Consider the following 13,818-nt stretch of genomic DNA (forward strand, 5'->3'; position numbering starts at 1 on the left):
CTACTAGAAACAGAGTTCGAATAGATGCTATGCTAATAGGACCGGTAAAAGTCGAGTGATTGCCTGTCACTCGCGAGCTTATAGGAGTTGATTATTTACTTTCTACAATCACTATAAGGACCATGGACGGATTTGGTTACAAGCTTCATATTGAAATCCGTCTGTGTTGATAAACTTGATAAGGCCGCGGTGTGTGGTGGTGTTGATTAAGTGTTTGAAAGTACTAGCCACATGCCGTAAATATGGTACGCGGCAAGCCTAGTAACTGATCGGCCCGGCAAGTGGACATACCTTCCACTCTCTCTTAGGCATAGGAATGTTAATTTATGTTGAAAGTTATGTTAAGTAGCGCTACGATTACGACTATGAGGGACGAGGTGTGGTGCCCTATAGTCGGGGAGAGTGGCGCTGATCCACGACCCGGAATGAAAGGCCAACGGTTGCTTTGGAGTGACTCAATGGTGCTCCAAGCGTGTGTGTTAGGTTTACCTTGCAAGGATTGAAATTCGGTTCGAACTGTTCCGCCTCTCACGGATATTGAGACTGCTTAATCTCTTTGCCACATAGAGTAAGAAGTGGAACAAAGATTATACTCAATCTTGTTGAATGCATATAATTTCTTTACCATAATTGTATAGATAAGTGCAAACCTAGAATGGTTAATCCACTAGAATCTGAAAGCTAAAACTTGAAAATAAGGACCTACTCTTTATTGCTTTTCAGCAAATAAACTCAAGAACCTTCACAAGCCTTGCATGTCTGGTAAAAGGGCTATGTTATACCCTTAAACGGGTCAGTCTTGCTGAGTATTAGTATACTCAATCTTGCTTGTGACAATGTTTTCAGGTATGACTTCTGATGAGCCAAACATTAGTTCGACTTGGCCTAGTGCTTTACCTATTGGCTGGTCTATGGAATGGGAACCATCTACCAGCTATGGTTCGGATGAATGATGTCATGCTCAGGCTTACTATGGCATCAACCCTACGACGTATGTGTATAGTCGTGTTTTAACTTTCCGCTGCAGAACTTCTCTGTTACACTTAGTTTCTGTAAAACCTCTTTAAAATTCTTCAACTCTCTAGCTTCAAACTCTGATGTAACATATTTCGTTATCAATATAATGTGAAATATGATGGAATTGTTGTATCTCTGACTCGCCTTCGTGCGGGATGTATACTTGTGTTATGATCCGATATTCAGTGGCTATATCGGGATGTTACCCGAAGGACCAGTGATTATACCGGTTAAGGTGCTTTTAGATGTTTAGTGCACTCGAACTGGTATAATTCAAACTGGTTCTGCCACATGAATGGCGCGGCGGCGTGATGCCGTCGGAGGTGCTCGACCGAGCCACTGCAGCAAGGAAGTGAAATAGGTTAAGAGAGCCCGACAGGCAGGCCTGGGTTCTTTTTCCTATGCGAGATCAACGTCCGACCATCAAATAGAATCTGATGGCCAACGCCTACTGGATTGGATCCAGCCCAAGCAGGATGGAGAATTCTCGGCCCAAGCCCAGGTTGCAGTACAACAAATATCACCTTTTATAACGTTTCGTTTGTCACATAAAGTAGAAATTATGTCACAGTTTGCTATTTGTGACACTCTTGTGACGAAAATTCATTCGTCATCTATATCCCGTAATAAAAGGTATTATGTGACGAAAAAAGTTTTTTCGTCATAAATTTTGTGACGATTCTTATATCGTCACTAACTTATGACGATAGTTTTTTGTCATTAAAAGTCTATAAAACGTCACAAATTCTTGTATGCAAGAGATATGGTAGTGATGTGACAGTGACGTGGCCCAAGAAGGCCCATCAATGAACAGTCTTTTAATGGGCTAAGGCTAATTGTAAGCCCATTGTATTTTCAATATTTATGAGCTAAGCCCAATTGTTAGACCCATTTTTAGATATAATTTTCTATCTCATTTAAAGCCCACTATTCTTTTGTAGGAAGGCCCAACCCAACTGTGTAATGAGCCTAAATGAACAAAATGAAATTTTAATACGAATTCAAGCCCATTTATTTTCCAGGCCTAGCTTTATTGGCACATCCCATATATCATCATAAAGATTACAACCCAGCACAGCACATTCATTAACACATAAATAACATAAACACATACTCCAATTCATTGTCACTTTTTTTCAAAATAAACCACCAAAGTGACTATCCAGAATAAACAGCCACCAGAATAAACAGCCACGCTACCAAATGGCTGAACATGTCCAAAATAAAATCTGCTGATAATCTTACAACATTCCAGAATAGAAGTTGCAACGACTCAAAACAAGTCAAGGTAGCAGGCTAGCAGCTATTAACATAGCTCCCCAAAAGAAAGATTTGGATAGGATGATAGTTCTCCCAATAAACAAGACATCTCTATTTTCCAAGCACCTAACTACTGGCTCTTCTAGTACATCCTCCTTTCCCTGGAAGGTAGGCATGCGATCAGTTAGATCACCTCAGCAATGACCATATGAATATGTATGTTTTCCAAACAGGAATGATCACATGAATCTCACCTACTCCTTGTTGAGGCACAGCAGACGACGACGAAGAAGTGAATTTGTCTCCTCGCCTTGCTTCTTCAGGTTGTCTAGTTCTTCTTGTTGCTTCTGCTTTGCTGCCTCAGATTCTTCAACCTTTGACTTCAAGGATTCCAATTGATTCTGCTGGTACTCAATCTGGCATCTCAGTGCTGCAGAGTCTGCCTTTTCTGCTTGAACCTCTGCCTCAAGTTCTTGTACCCTTGCTCAGACGGCGGATGTGGCACTCTTCTTCGGGACAGTTGTCTCGAGACCGATGTTCTGAAGAAACTTTGATGATGCCAAGACATATGCAACAGCTTCAGTGGCAGTCTTCGGATCTTTCCCTTCTTCTGTAGGTTCAGCGACGATAGCTTGCATTCGTTCCTAATGATCAAACAAGTTTGCATTAAAATCTAGAAACATACAGCTATATAACCAGGAATATGTATCATATATGCAAACAAAAATGCAAAGTTCACCAGAATATCTGTTACCAAGTGCACAATTGAGCAAGATTGTTTGTAAAACTGAACCAAATAAAAAGCATGTGCAACTTCCTGCAATAATCAAGTTTATCATGGCAGGTTAACAATTTCATCAGCATGGTCAGCAACCTTTCATTTTCAGAATTGGTTTGTACTGTCAAGCATTGGTTTAGCTAAGTGAGTATGCATGTGTAGCACTAGCTACTGCTAGCAACTGCAATAAGTATGGACCGGTTCCTTATCAAATATAAACATAAATAGGATGGCAAAGGCTAGAAGCATGCATCTACTGACCTAGAACAAGAACCAGCATGCCATCCAGTATTAACTAAATATCATTGTGGAAACAAAGTAGAAATGCAAGGCATGAATTCCCACTTGCCCAGGAACACAGTAGTAATATGAGTCATTATGGAAACACCTCTTACACAAAAATCAAGGAACTCAGCTTAGTTCAAACTACTTAACAGTTGCAACCAAAAAAAAACAGTCAAGGAACTCGAGAAAGTAACAACTGAGAAGTCAATTTAGTTTTGAACAAACTTACAATGGCTTCTTTGACGGGCTCACTGAGACCTGTCTTGCTGCTCTGAAGAGGTCAATCGCAGTGGGTGGCACTTCTTTGTACTTGTCTTTCTTTAAAATAAGAGGCAAACAACTTTTGAGTCAATTGGTCATATATTAGAGTGTTCCAGACAAGGTTTTTAAAGCGGTAAGGCGAGGCAAGGCGACTGTCTACCGCCTTGCGCTTAAAGCGATTAAAGCGTAAGGCGAGGCGACGCCTTACCAATAGACAAAACAGCAGGATAGATGGAGCAGTAGGATTAAGAAAAAAAGAAAAGAGAAAAGAAAAGGAAGAAAAGAAAGATGCAGGAGTAATAAATGGGCCGGCCTAAGCCTTCAGCAGCCCATGCGGCCCATCTCCCTCCCCTGGCACATTAAAACCTAGCTCTCCTGAGGCCTGCGCCGCCGTTCTCTGTCTCTGTCGCACGCGCGCGACCTACGGGAAGGTGGATGGAGCTGGGGCCGGCGTCCAGTCGATTTGGCAGCCAGAGGTCTCCAGGAGCTTCAATCCAGCGGCTCACGGCGGGAATCGCCGCGGAGATGTAGGGCGGCGCGTCCCTGCGCTTGGATTTGGCGCGCGGCGCCGGCGGGAATCCTCGATTGGAGCTGCGGCGGCGGCTATGGCGGGAGCGGCGGCGGGTATCCTCTCCCTCTCTTTCCCCCTCCCGGTCTTACCTCTCCCCCTCCCGCTCTTTCTTCCGGCGCTACAGGCGGAAGGCGCGATTCTTTCCGCGCGCGCGCCGATTCGCCCACGCCCTTTCTTTACGCACTGGGCATCCGGGCGTCGGGAAGGCGGGTGCGGCAGACCGGAGACACATGTTCTTTGAGTGTGTAGTTACAAGACACGTGGGGCGTGATTTCTGAGCTCCTAAACTTAGATATAGGTTCTGACTTTGAATCAATAGGTGGCAAGTGGCTCAGCAATAAACGCTTTCTAGTTCTTAACATGTTTACTTCTGCTTCCTTATGGTGTCTTTGGAAATTAAGAAATGATATGCATTTTCAGAACACAAGGTGGAGAAGTATGGAAGTGCTTCTTCTGAAAATTGCTGGGACACTTCAGAATTGGATAATTCTGTGTCCTGGGAACCAGAAAGACAAACTCTCCTCTTTGGTAGAAGAACTAAGGAAGATTGCATCAAGACCTGGGAGGATTACTGGCTGAAGCGTGGCCTATCGGCGACATCCCTATCCCTCTGGAAGCTCTCTGACTACAGCTGGGAGCCGAAGTTCATGCCAGAAGAATTGAAGGAACTTTGTGAAGGTGAACTGCTGATGGCCGGTGCTGAGGAAGCTTGTTCTGCCATGCGGAGGCCTGAGGACTTGAAGAAAATTTGTGCAAGTGTCTGTGCTGGTGACAGTGGCGAGGATTTGTGCCACTGCCCTTTCGTTAGTCTTGTCTTACTCTAGCTTTGGTGTCGCATGTCTTACTGCTGTTGGGGTGTAAACTTCTGTTGGCTGCCTTGGTGGTAAGCCAAACTGGTGCTGTAAACTGTCTTCATCTTTTCATCAATTAAGACAGGGAGCTTGGCTCCTAAAACTCTAAAAAAGCGACGGAGACGCCCCAGAATTTTTTCCGCCTGGACGCCTAGGCGACGCCTTAAAAACCTTGGTTCCAGATTGCAGTATCAACACTAATACAAGCATGTCTTACAACAAAAAGTTTTAGTAGGATCGCAAGTAATCAAAACTATATTGTCAGCAACACATGGGGCTATTATCGCAAGTCAAACCTTTTAAACTTTGACTATCAACGGTAAGGAAATAAGAGCATGCTTACCACAACATAAGTCTGCGCAATATAGCACCGGGAGCCCGTCTTGTGAGGGTACTTAACCTTCCCACGACTGACCTTGGCCTTCAAACGCTTCTCCTATAAGGCGAATGTTAGTATGACAGGAAACATAGCCCATAAGGGGAAAAATTATTAGATAGCAGGAATATGGACACCTAGTCATGATTTGGCTAACAAATGAAAGGTACAAGTTATTTTTGAGCCCAGCATGCTGATTACTTATGAAGTCATTTTTCTGACTAGCAAGCTAATAGCTACAGCCACAAAACCTTCATTGGCTCACTAGAAGCTGGAAATCTGCTAAAACTAAAGCCTCTGCACCTAGCCACTCAAATATTGTTTCTTTTTTTAATGCAAAAGAAATGACTTCAAGAAGTGACAAATGGACTGAACAGGACATGTTTCAACTACAGGATGCCAAACTGATAACAAGTGTTCATCTCAATCAAATTTAAACAGCAGGTAATCACTCTTATTGCAGGAACTAGAGTGCTCATGGAACTAGAGCCTAGCAGAGACATATTTACCTTATGCTTGGGGCTTGACCACATTTCTACAAGCGCTTTCCATTGTTCTGGACCTGGGCATCCTCCGGGCCGGGTCGGGTCCGGGTCGGGCCAAAAAAAGCCCGGTGTTTTTTCTAGCGGCCCGTGCCCGACCCGACCCGGTGGCCGGGCCGTAAAATTGAGCCCGCACCCGACCCGACAGCCAGTCGGGTCGGGTCGGGTTCGGGTCGGGTCGGGCCGGGCCTATGTAAAATGTCGGGTTCCTTCGGGTTTTTCGGGTTTCGGGTCAAAAATTTTAGCCCGTGCCCGGCCCGTCAGTCATACCGGGTCAAAAATTTTGACCCGAGCCCGCCCATCAAACTCTTCGGGTCGGGTCGGGTCGGGCTATTTTCGGGCGGGTTGGGTCGGGTCCGTCGGGTCGGGCAGCCCATGCCCAGATCTATTTCATCAGTCATACCATTCAATGGCGAAGTTGTTCTTACTTGATTGGCTGGTACATTATCAAAGTAATCTTACTTCAACTTGTGCCTCATCTGGCGTTGACCACCCTTGAGCAGATCTGAGCAAGCAATCAGGACTGCTTTGTGATTGGGGTCCATGGAAAATTTAACCTAGTCAAGAGCATATACATCAGAATACACGCCTTCAAATCAATATACTGATCTCTGATAGAACAACTAAAGCATCAATTCAATTGCATTGTTGGAAAAGACACAATCATACTTACAGAAACTTTGCCCACAAAGTCTTTATGAACAGATTCATCCTTCTTGTACTCTTTCCAGTGTGGATGGATCGGCATGTGCTGCCTCAGTACAATTCCACCCTCTGATGCAAGTTTGGCAGCTTGTATTGGTGCCTCTGGCCTTCTCTTCCCTTCAACAATAACCACTGGAAGTTTGCTGTTTAAGCCTCGGGACATTCTCTCCAAACCCTTACCCATACTTCTCCCCCTGCTGCGTTGGTTTACAATGGCATTAGACTCACCTGAAAATAATGAGTATTTTCAATTACATCAGGGCACATCATATGCATTTAGACAAAAATGTGAAAACCATATTTATTGGACAAAGGAGCAATCATTTCTTGCCTTCATTGTCCATGAGCTCCTCCTCATCAGCTTCTCCAGGAGCAGCTGGAGCAGCAACAACTGCACCATCCACTTCATTCGTAGATGTGCCATTAATACCTTCCTCACTAGACAATTGGTCTCTTGCTCTCTTCCTGGTCACTCTTGCAGGTAGGTCTTGTTCAATAGGTACTGCTGAGACTCTCTTTGTCCCTCTTGTTCCTCAAGTGGCTCTGATTGCACTCCTCGTATCTGAAACCTGCATGGCCTCATAATGTGACAAAACATAAACCCAAATTACTTACACTACATACTGGGCACAGATAAGTTAAAATGCTGACAAGGTGTGCAAGAATAAATAAATTCAAAGTAGTCCTATTGCAATTACCTTATCAACCACACCATGTTCAATGTCCTCCTCATCACCAGCCGGTTCGTACAAAGAACCCGAATCCTCACGAGCGACGCCCTTGCTCTTTGCATTTGAAGAGCTGTTGAGAATAGAAGCCAATTGTGTGACACCAAGGCTTTGCAACACTTGGTTGTTCCTCATCATAGTTTGGGCCCTCTCTCTTTCATATTCTGTAAGCAGCTCCTCTGTTTATGCATAGAAATTAACCGTCAGCTTAGGTCAAGCTGCAGAAGTAAGACAAATGAATACAAGCGCAGCACATATACACACAGTATAACACAGAGAAGCATATAACTAACTCATCTTTGTTCTAGTTTAGCATAAGTGAGACAAGTGCTGCACAACAGTGTACACAATGAACAGATCAATTTTTGGTAAGCCAATTTTTACAATTCAACTGATTTAACATGCATAACTGAACAGCAGTTCTACAAGCCAACTAAGCACATGTTTCCATATCTCAACTAAACATAAAACTCAAACTTGATGAGCTATTATCCCATTGAATCCCAATGAATCTTCGATCCAGCAAGCCCTAGCTTCTATTTCCCCTAAACACAAATCGTGATTGATATCTGAAAATCGAGATAAGAAGGCATGTTCCAATGCAACACGTGTACTGGTGTTCCCCACTGCCTCAATCGTGGAACAAGACACATGAACTGACCTGCCGGTAGCTTGCTTGTTCCCCGCTTCCGACCAAGAGCCATCTTGTCGTGGATCTTAGTTGGCACGTGATGGCGAAGGGCGTCGCGGTCTTGGTGGCGCAGGGCGTCAGGGAGTTGGGGTCGGAGAGCGGCGTGAGGACGCAGAAGGTGTGGCGGACCCGGCGGCGGCGGAGGACGCTGCGGAGGCCGCCGCCACGCGCGGACCCGGTGGAGAGGAAGGGTGGCGGCGGAGGGGTCAGGGAGAAATGGTTTGGGTCTAGGGTTCTAATCTGTTGTTTTATCAAGCAGAGCAGTTTACTAGGCTACCCCTCGACGTGGAGGCAAAAAACCGAGACACTTTGAACAGAGATGTCATTTCACCTTGAAAATTTTAGTCGAGGCGCGCCTTTGACCCGCCCAGGCTGGTTTCGGCCGTGGGATGCAAAACCAGGGGCGCCTAGGCTTGGTGTTAGTGGGAAACTCTTGCTAGGATGGCAGTATCCTGGCCCAGTGCGCAGGGAGAGAGGATACAGGGTGTATGTGCACTGGGTTCACGGAGTGGGGTGTGGGATTGGGGACTGGTGTGCAACGAACAGGTTTGAGTCGCTGATATGTAGACATGGCCCACATGTAAGTGACTCTAGCCAAAGGATGTCGGACCAGTTGGTCACGGCAGTCCGGTGGCACCCCGCAGGTTGTGGGTTCGATCCCTGGTCGGGACGAATTTCCGCCTGCGGGTCAAAAAACCCCTCGTCTGCCTCATGTCCAAAGCACTGTGGAGCCCGGCCTAACTCACAAGGCGACGGGCCCCCGTGTACGGGTGGGGCAGGGGTTCGGGGGTTTTCTTGGCCTGCTGTGAGAAGATCATTCTACCTCTCAAACAATGCCATGGGGGCGGTCTTACCCCCCGCATGTCAAGTTTTTTTTTTGTAAGTGACTCTATAATAGAGGATTCATGTGTAAAAAATTGATACTGCACCAAATACTTTACCAATAAAATTATGTTCATTGTTGACGGTTCTTAAGTGCCAAATCCGACCGTCAACTAGACTCATTATAAAGGAAAACTATACACATTACTCGCATATTTGTATCACTAACCTTGTTCCACAGTTGTTTTCGAGTTTTGTACATTTCAGATGAGCAAGAGTGGAATAAGAGGAAAACACGCAGCAGACACCACACAACTACGCAGAAGATCGCATTCGGCGTCACCCCTTGTCCCACAGTTGTTTTCGAGTTTTGTACATTTCAGATGAGCAAGAGTGGAATAAGAGGAAAACACGCAGCAGACACCACACAACTACGCAGAAGATCGCATTCGGCGTCACCCACTTACAAAGAGGGCCCACCTGGCAGAGCAAACGGGCGCGCTACGCATAATGCACACAAGGAAAGACACAAGGGCTCACCTGTCAGCCTGCTAGAGGAGGATAAGGACGAGGGACGCCAGGGGGGTTGGCCGAACCCCATGTTCGGCCGAACCTGCCCTGCCTCCCATCCAGGTGCATCTCGAGGAGGAGTAGCTGCCAAGGCACCTGATCACCTTCCATATATGCTTTTGGCAGGAACCGACCTCTAGAGCTATAAATAGGACCTCCCCCCTCTCACCCTCTCAACACACACACACTCTCATTCCACCATTTCAAGAAGGCTCTCCTCTCTCTTGCTCTCTTAGCTAGGTAGTGGAGCTAGGCTAGTTCTTCTTTAGCTAGCAAGTCGTTCTTGGGATCGTTGAGCAATCCTCAGCTCCCGATATGGCTTTGTATCCGACTTGTCAGACTTCTATTCATAATATGAGCAATCCATGCTTAGTTCGTTCATGAGTTATGCTAAGGTCTTGGTTAGGCCAGATGATCCGGGTATGGATAGGGGTTCGTTGAGCTTTCGGGTCTGCTATAGCATTTTACTTGTCCATCCGAAGGGTGGGAGACCCGGGGACGCTAGGGTAGTGACTTCATGCACGAGCATGGTGCTCGGGTATGCGGGATCCTTCGGATGTGACCGTGCTCCATGGTGTGACTAGGGTAGACGGCAGGTGGTGACAGCCTTGTCCGTCCGGCGTAACAGCTGTGTTGCGTTCGGGTTCGGTGTAGGAGTTCATGCAAATAGGTAACGGGACTGGATGTTCTCTAGTGCGGGACCTTCTCCCCGCTATCCCATTTTCCTGGCACCTGTAGTCCTAACCATGTCCTAACATGACCCCAGCTTTGGATAGAAGCACTAGGACATCTAACCTAGCCTAAGCTCTAGCTGACTTAACGTAGGATAGAATAGTCCTTTGTTTTATTGTTTCTCTCTTTTACTCCTTTCTCTTGGAGTGTGGATGTGTGTTGTGTCCTATTACCCTTTCTTATTCTTTACCTGGACTTACCCCTGTTAGAGTTTTGCCTATTGCTTGAGGCACAATGTCATGGTTAATGTCAAGTACAGTACCTTTGCCACTGTCGTCCTTTGGGACAAAATAAATGACGATACCCTTACTCTCCGGGTGAAGTGCTACAACAGTATATTCGTGCGCTTGCAGATCCATCTGTAATCATATAGATTATATCACGAGAGTGGCACCCCTTGGGTGCAGTTGCTAGGATGGATTCGGCGCCCTCATTTCTAGTGATTGCACTAAGGACCACCAACAGGTAATTCTGAGGTTGTTGCCGAGGTCTTCGCAAACACGGTATCGACTTAAGAAATGCGAACAAGCATTTCTGGCGCCATTGCCGGGGACGGCATGCGAACAAAGTTATTGTGCTGATATTAATCTAAACTTTGTACTCAGGATATAGTCTTTACTCTTTCAGGCTAATGTCACTTTATGTCTTCTTTTATTTTTGATTTGAAAGAAGATAGGGGTAGTGTATGACTGGTTTCTCCCTGCCGGAAAACTACACAAACAATCCAGAGGGGCTCGTGAGAAGGGCACAACCTCGCGTCGTTCCTCCTCTCGCCATCCTCCCAGCACAGGAACCCATCTCAGAAACACCACTTGCTATTGAGGCTATGGCTGAAAAGACTCTCCGCGAGTTCTTCGTCCCCTCCACCGACAATGTGGCCACTGGGCCCAACATCAATGTTGGGGACGTGAACTTCAAGCTCAAATCTAGCCTCATCAACATGTTGCAGGCTAGCCCATTCTGTGGCATGTCGAATGAGGACGCTAATGCACATTTGCAGAATTTTCTGGAGCTCTGCGACACCGTAGTCATACGGGGTGTCGCCGCCGATGTGATCAAGCTTCACCTGTTTTCCTTCTCCCTCCTGGGAAAGGCGAAACTTTGGTTCTACAAAGAAAAAAAGACATCGACACCTGGGCCAAATGCTCCAAGGCGTTCCTCGTAAAGTTCTTCCCGCTGGGTAAAATAAATGCCCTGCGCAGGAAGATATCAAGTTTCCAGCAGACGAGGATGGAATCCATCTCAGTAGCTTGGGAAAGGCTGCAGGAATACATCCTGGCCTGTCCCCACCACGGCATGGACGAGTGGCTCGTCCTTCAAAGCTTCTACAACGGGCTCACGATGACATCAAGAGCCAATATTGACGCTGCTGCTGGAGGAGCCTTTCTCGACCTAACCATCGCCAAAGCCAAAGAATTGGTCGAGAAGATGGTCTCCAACCAGGGGTAGAGCGATGAACAACTCCAACCCCGCACAAAGGGCATGCATACCGTCAAGGTGATGGATATGATTGTTGCCAAGCTGGACCTCCTACTGAAGCATCTCGGCAAAAGGGCCGAATTCAAGAAGCATAGAGAAAACTGTGCTCGTGCCATGGAATCGCACTTCATGTGCGAAGTCTATGACAATGATGGAAATTCGGGGAACGATTGCCCCGAAACTCGTGAAGATTGCACTTACCTCAACAACAACAACAACAACAACAACAACAACGGGTACCGTCCACCACAAGGAGGCCAGGGGTGGTACCAGCCACGTCCACCGTTCCAGGGAGGTAACAATTACAATTCGAATTTCAATTCGAACCAACCTCCTTTGAGAGAACTTGTTCTTGGTCAAGCTAAAATCAATGAAAATATAAATAAAAAGCTTTTGGCCAATGATAAAACTTTGGAAATTTGAATGTAAAGCTTGAAACTAAAGATCAATTAAGTTTCAATAAAATGATCAAAACACAACTTGCGCAAATTGCTGCCGCTTTACCTGCTGTTGAAAGCGGGAAGATCCTAGGGCAATCCGAGACTCCCATTGAAAATGTCAGCATGGTGTCCACCGGATAGGGTAACTCATCCCGGAGGCCACCACACACTAATCATACAGGTAGGTACAATCCCCCAAGGAATGATGTTTGGGGTGGCATGGTGGCAGCAGTGCAAAAGGATCCAGAGGTCCCCATGATCAGCTACTCGATCTACGTCAAACACTTCGAGCAATGTCTATGCAATCTGGGGGCAAGCGTGAACATAATGCCCAAGGTAATATATGAAGAACTTCAATATCCTGCTCTTTCCCCAACAACGATGCTCGTGCAGCTTGCAGATTCGACCGTTCGATATCCCGAAGGGATAGCTGAACACATCTTCGTATGAGTACGAGATTCCTTCATCCTTGCTGATTTTGTGGTAATGGATATAGAGGGAGACCTCGGAGTCGACCTCGTTCTTGAGCGACCTTTCTTAAGGTCCGCTCATACAAGGATCGATGTCGGAAGGGGAGAAATCCGCTTCCGTGTCGGAAAGGAGGACATGTTTTTCAGGTTTAAGCGCAGGGAAGAGCAGCGCTTCATGATTCAATAAGACAGTGAAGGGAAAGACTCTGGGGTGCACCAGAACCCCAGCCAGAACCCCGACCCTCCACACCTAAAAGAAAGAAGAAGGCAAAGAAGGAGTGGCAGAAGGTCGAGAGTTCGGCTTCGTCCAGTTCTCCAGGATAAGCCGACCAATGGTAAGTACGACGGAGAAAAGTCGTGCACGTCGGACTATAAACGACGTGCCCTTGCCAAAGGTAAATTGGTATTTATCTCATGTTTACTTCATTCTGCCTTTTCACATTTTCTTTGACCACATTTGATTTCCCCACTGCATGTTTAAAATTTTCAAAGTTATTTTCTGCATGCTGAAATTTTTCTAGCACTTTTCCCTTTTTACAAAAATACCAAAAATATTTCTGAGTTCAAAATCCATTGGAAATTAATTTGAAAATCTTTTTGAGCAAACTTCTGGCCGTGCACAAAAGTTTATAACTGTTGAGAAAGCAACTGGCCAAAGGGGGGCACCAGGGAGCCCACCCTGGGGCCAGCCGACCCCACAGGTCGGCCGACCTAGGGCCAACGGCTCCTGGGCCCCACCTTCTCCAACGACTCTATGACCGGTGTGCCTGGCTTCTCCTCGGGTGCACTCGCCAGATTCTCTTTAAATAGAGGCCGAGAGAGGGGTGTTGAGCTCTCTCATGCTCACACACTCACTCACACTCCCTCTCACATTCTTGCTCGGGTTTCCATTGGATTTTGGCTCAAGTTTGATTACAAGAAAACTCTCTCTCTCATTTTTTGCTGCAAGATTGTCTACACACTTGGAGGAACAACATTCAGGTAAAAGTTTCATTTTCGTTTCACTAACGTAATCCGAATCGAGTTGTTCTCGTTCGTTCTTGTTCGTTCTTGTTGCAAGCATGAAGGGTGCAGGTCGGAACATATCCGGAGCTCTCAAAAGGATGATGAGGTTAGGCTCACTCCGTTCACGGGGTGAGTCAAGCTCTTGTCATTCCCCCGAACCTACACCAACACCATCCACGATGGACTATGAGCAAGACGAACAATATGAGAAGCAAGCTCCAAAACCGCAAGCCGA

At 46.3% G+C, this 13,818-nt stretch overlaps 1 long non-coding RNA gene, 1 other non-coding gene and 1 pseudogene across 2 annotated transcripts; all 3 read right to left on the minus strand.

Annotated features, from left to right (window-relative positions):
• Positions 1-2,079: 2,079 nt before the first annotated feature.
• Positions 2,080-6,874, minus strand: LOC120673280 (annotated as a pseudogene).
• Positions 6,875-6,978: 104 nt separating this feature from the next.
• LOC120673287 lies at positions 6,979-8,291 on the minus strand. Its single transcript, XR_005674605.1, has 3 exons — positions 8,036-8,291; positions 7,345-7,553; positions 6,979-7,215 (listed from the first exon to the last, which is right to left on the minus strand). It is a non-coding gene; the product is annotated as an uncharacterized LOC120673287 (long non-coding RNA).
• A 3,087-nt stretch (positions 8,292-11,378) lies between these two features.
• Positions 11,379-11,487, minus strand: LOC120696327. Its single transcript, XR_005684104.1, has one exon. It is a non-coding gene; the product is annotated as a small nucleolar RNA R71 (small nucleolar RNA).
• Positions 11,488-13,818: the final 2,331 nt, after the last annotated feature.

This window comes from Panicum virgatum, chromosome 2K (assembly GCF_016808335.1).
Source record: "Panicum virgatum strain AP13 chromosome 2K, P.virgatum_v5, whole genome shotgun sequence".
In the NCBI taxonomy this organism is placed as follows: Eukaryota; Viridiplantae; Streptophyta; class Magnoliopsida; order Poales; family Poaceae; genus Panicum; species Panicum virgatum.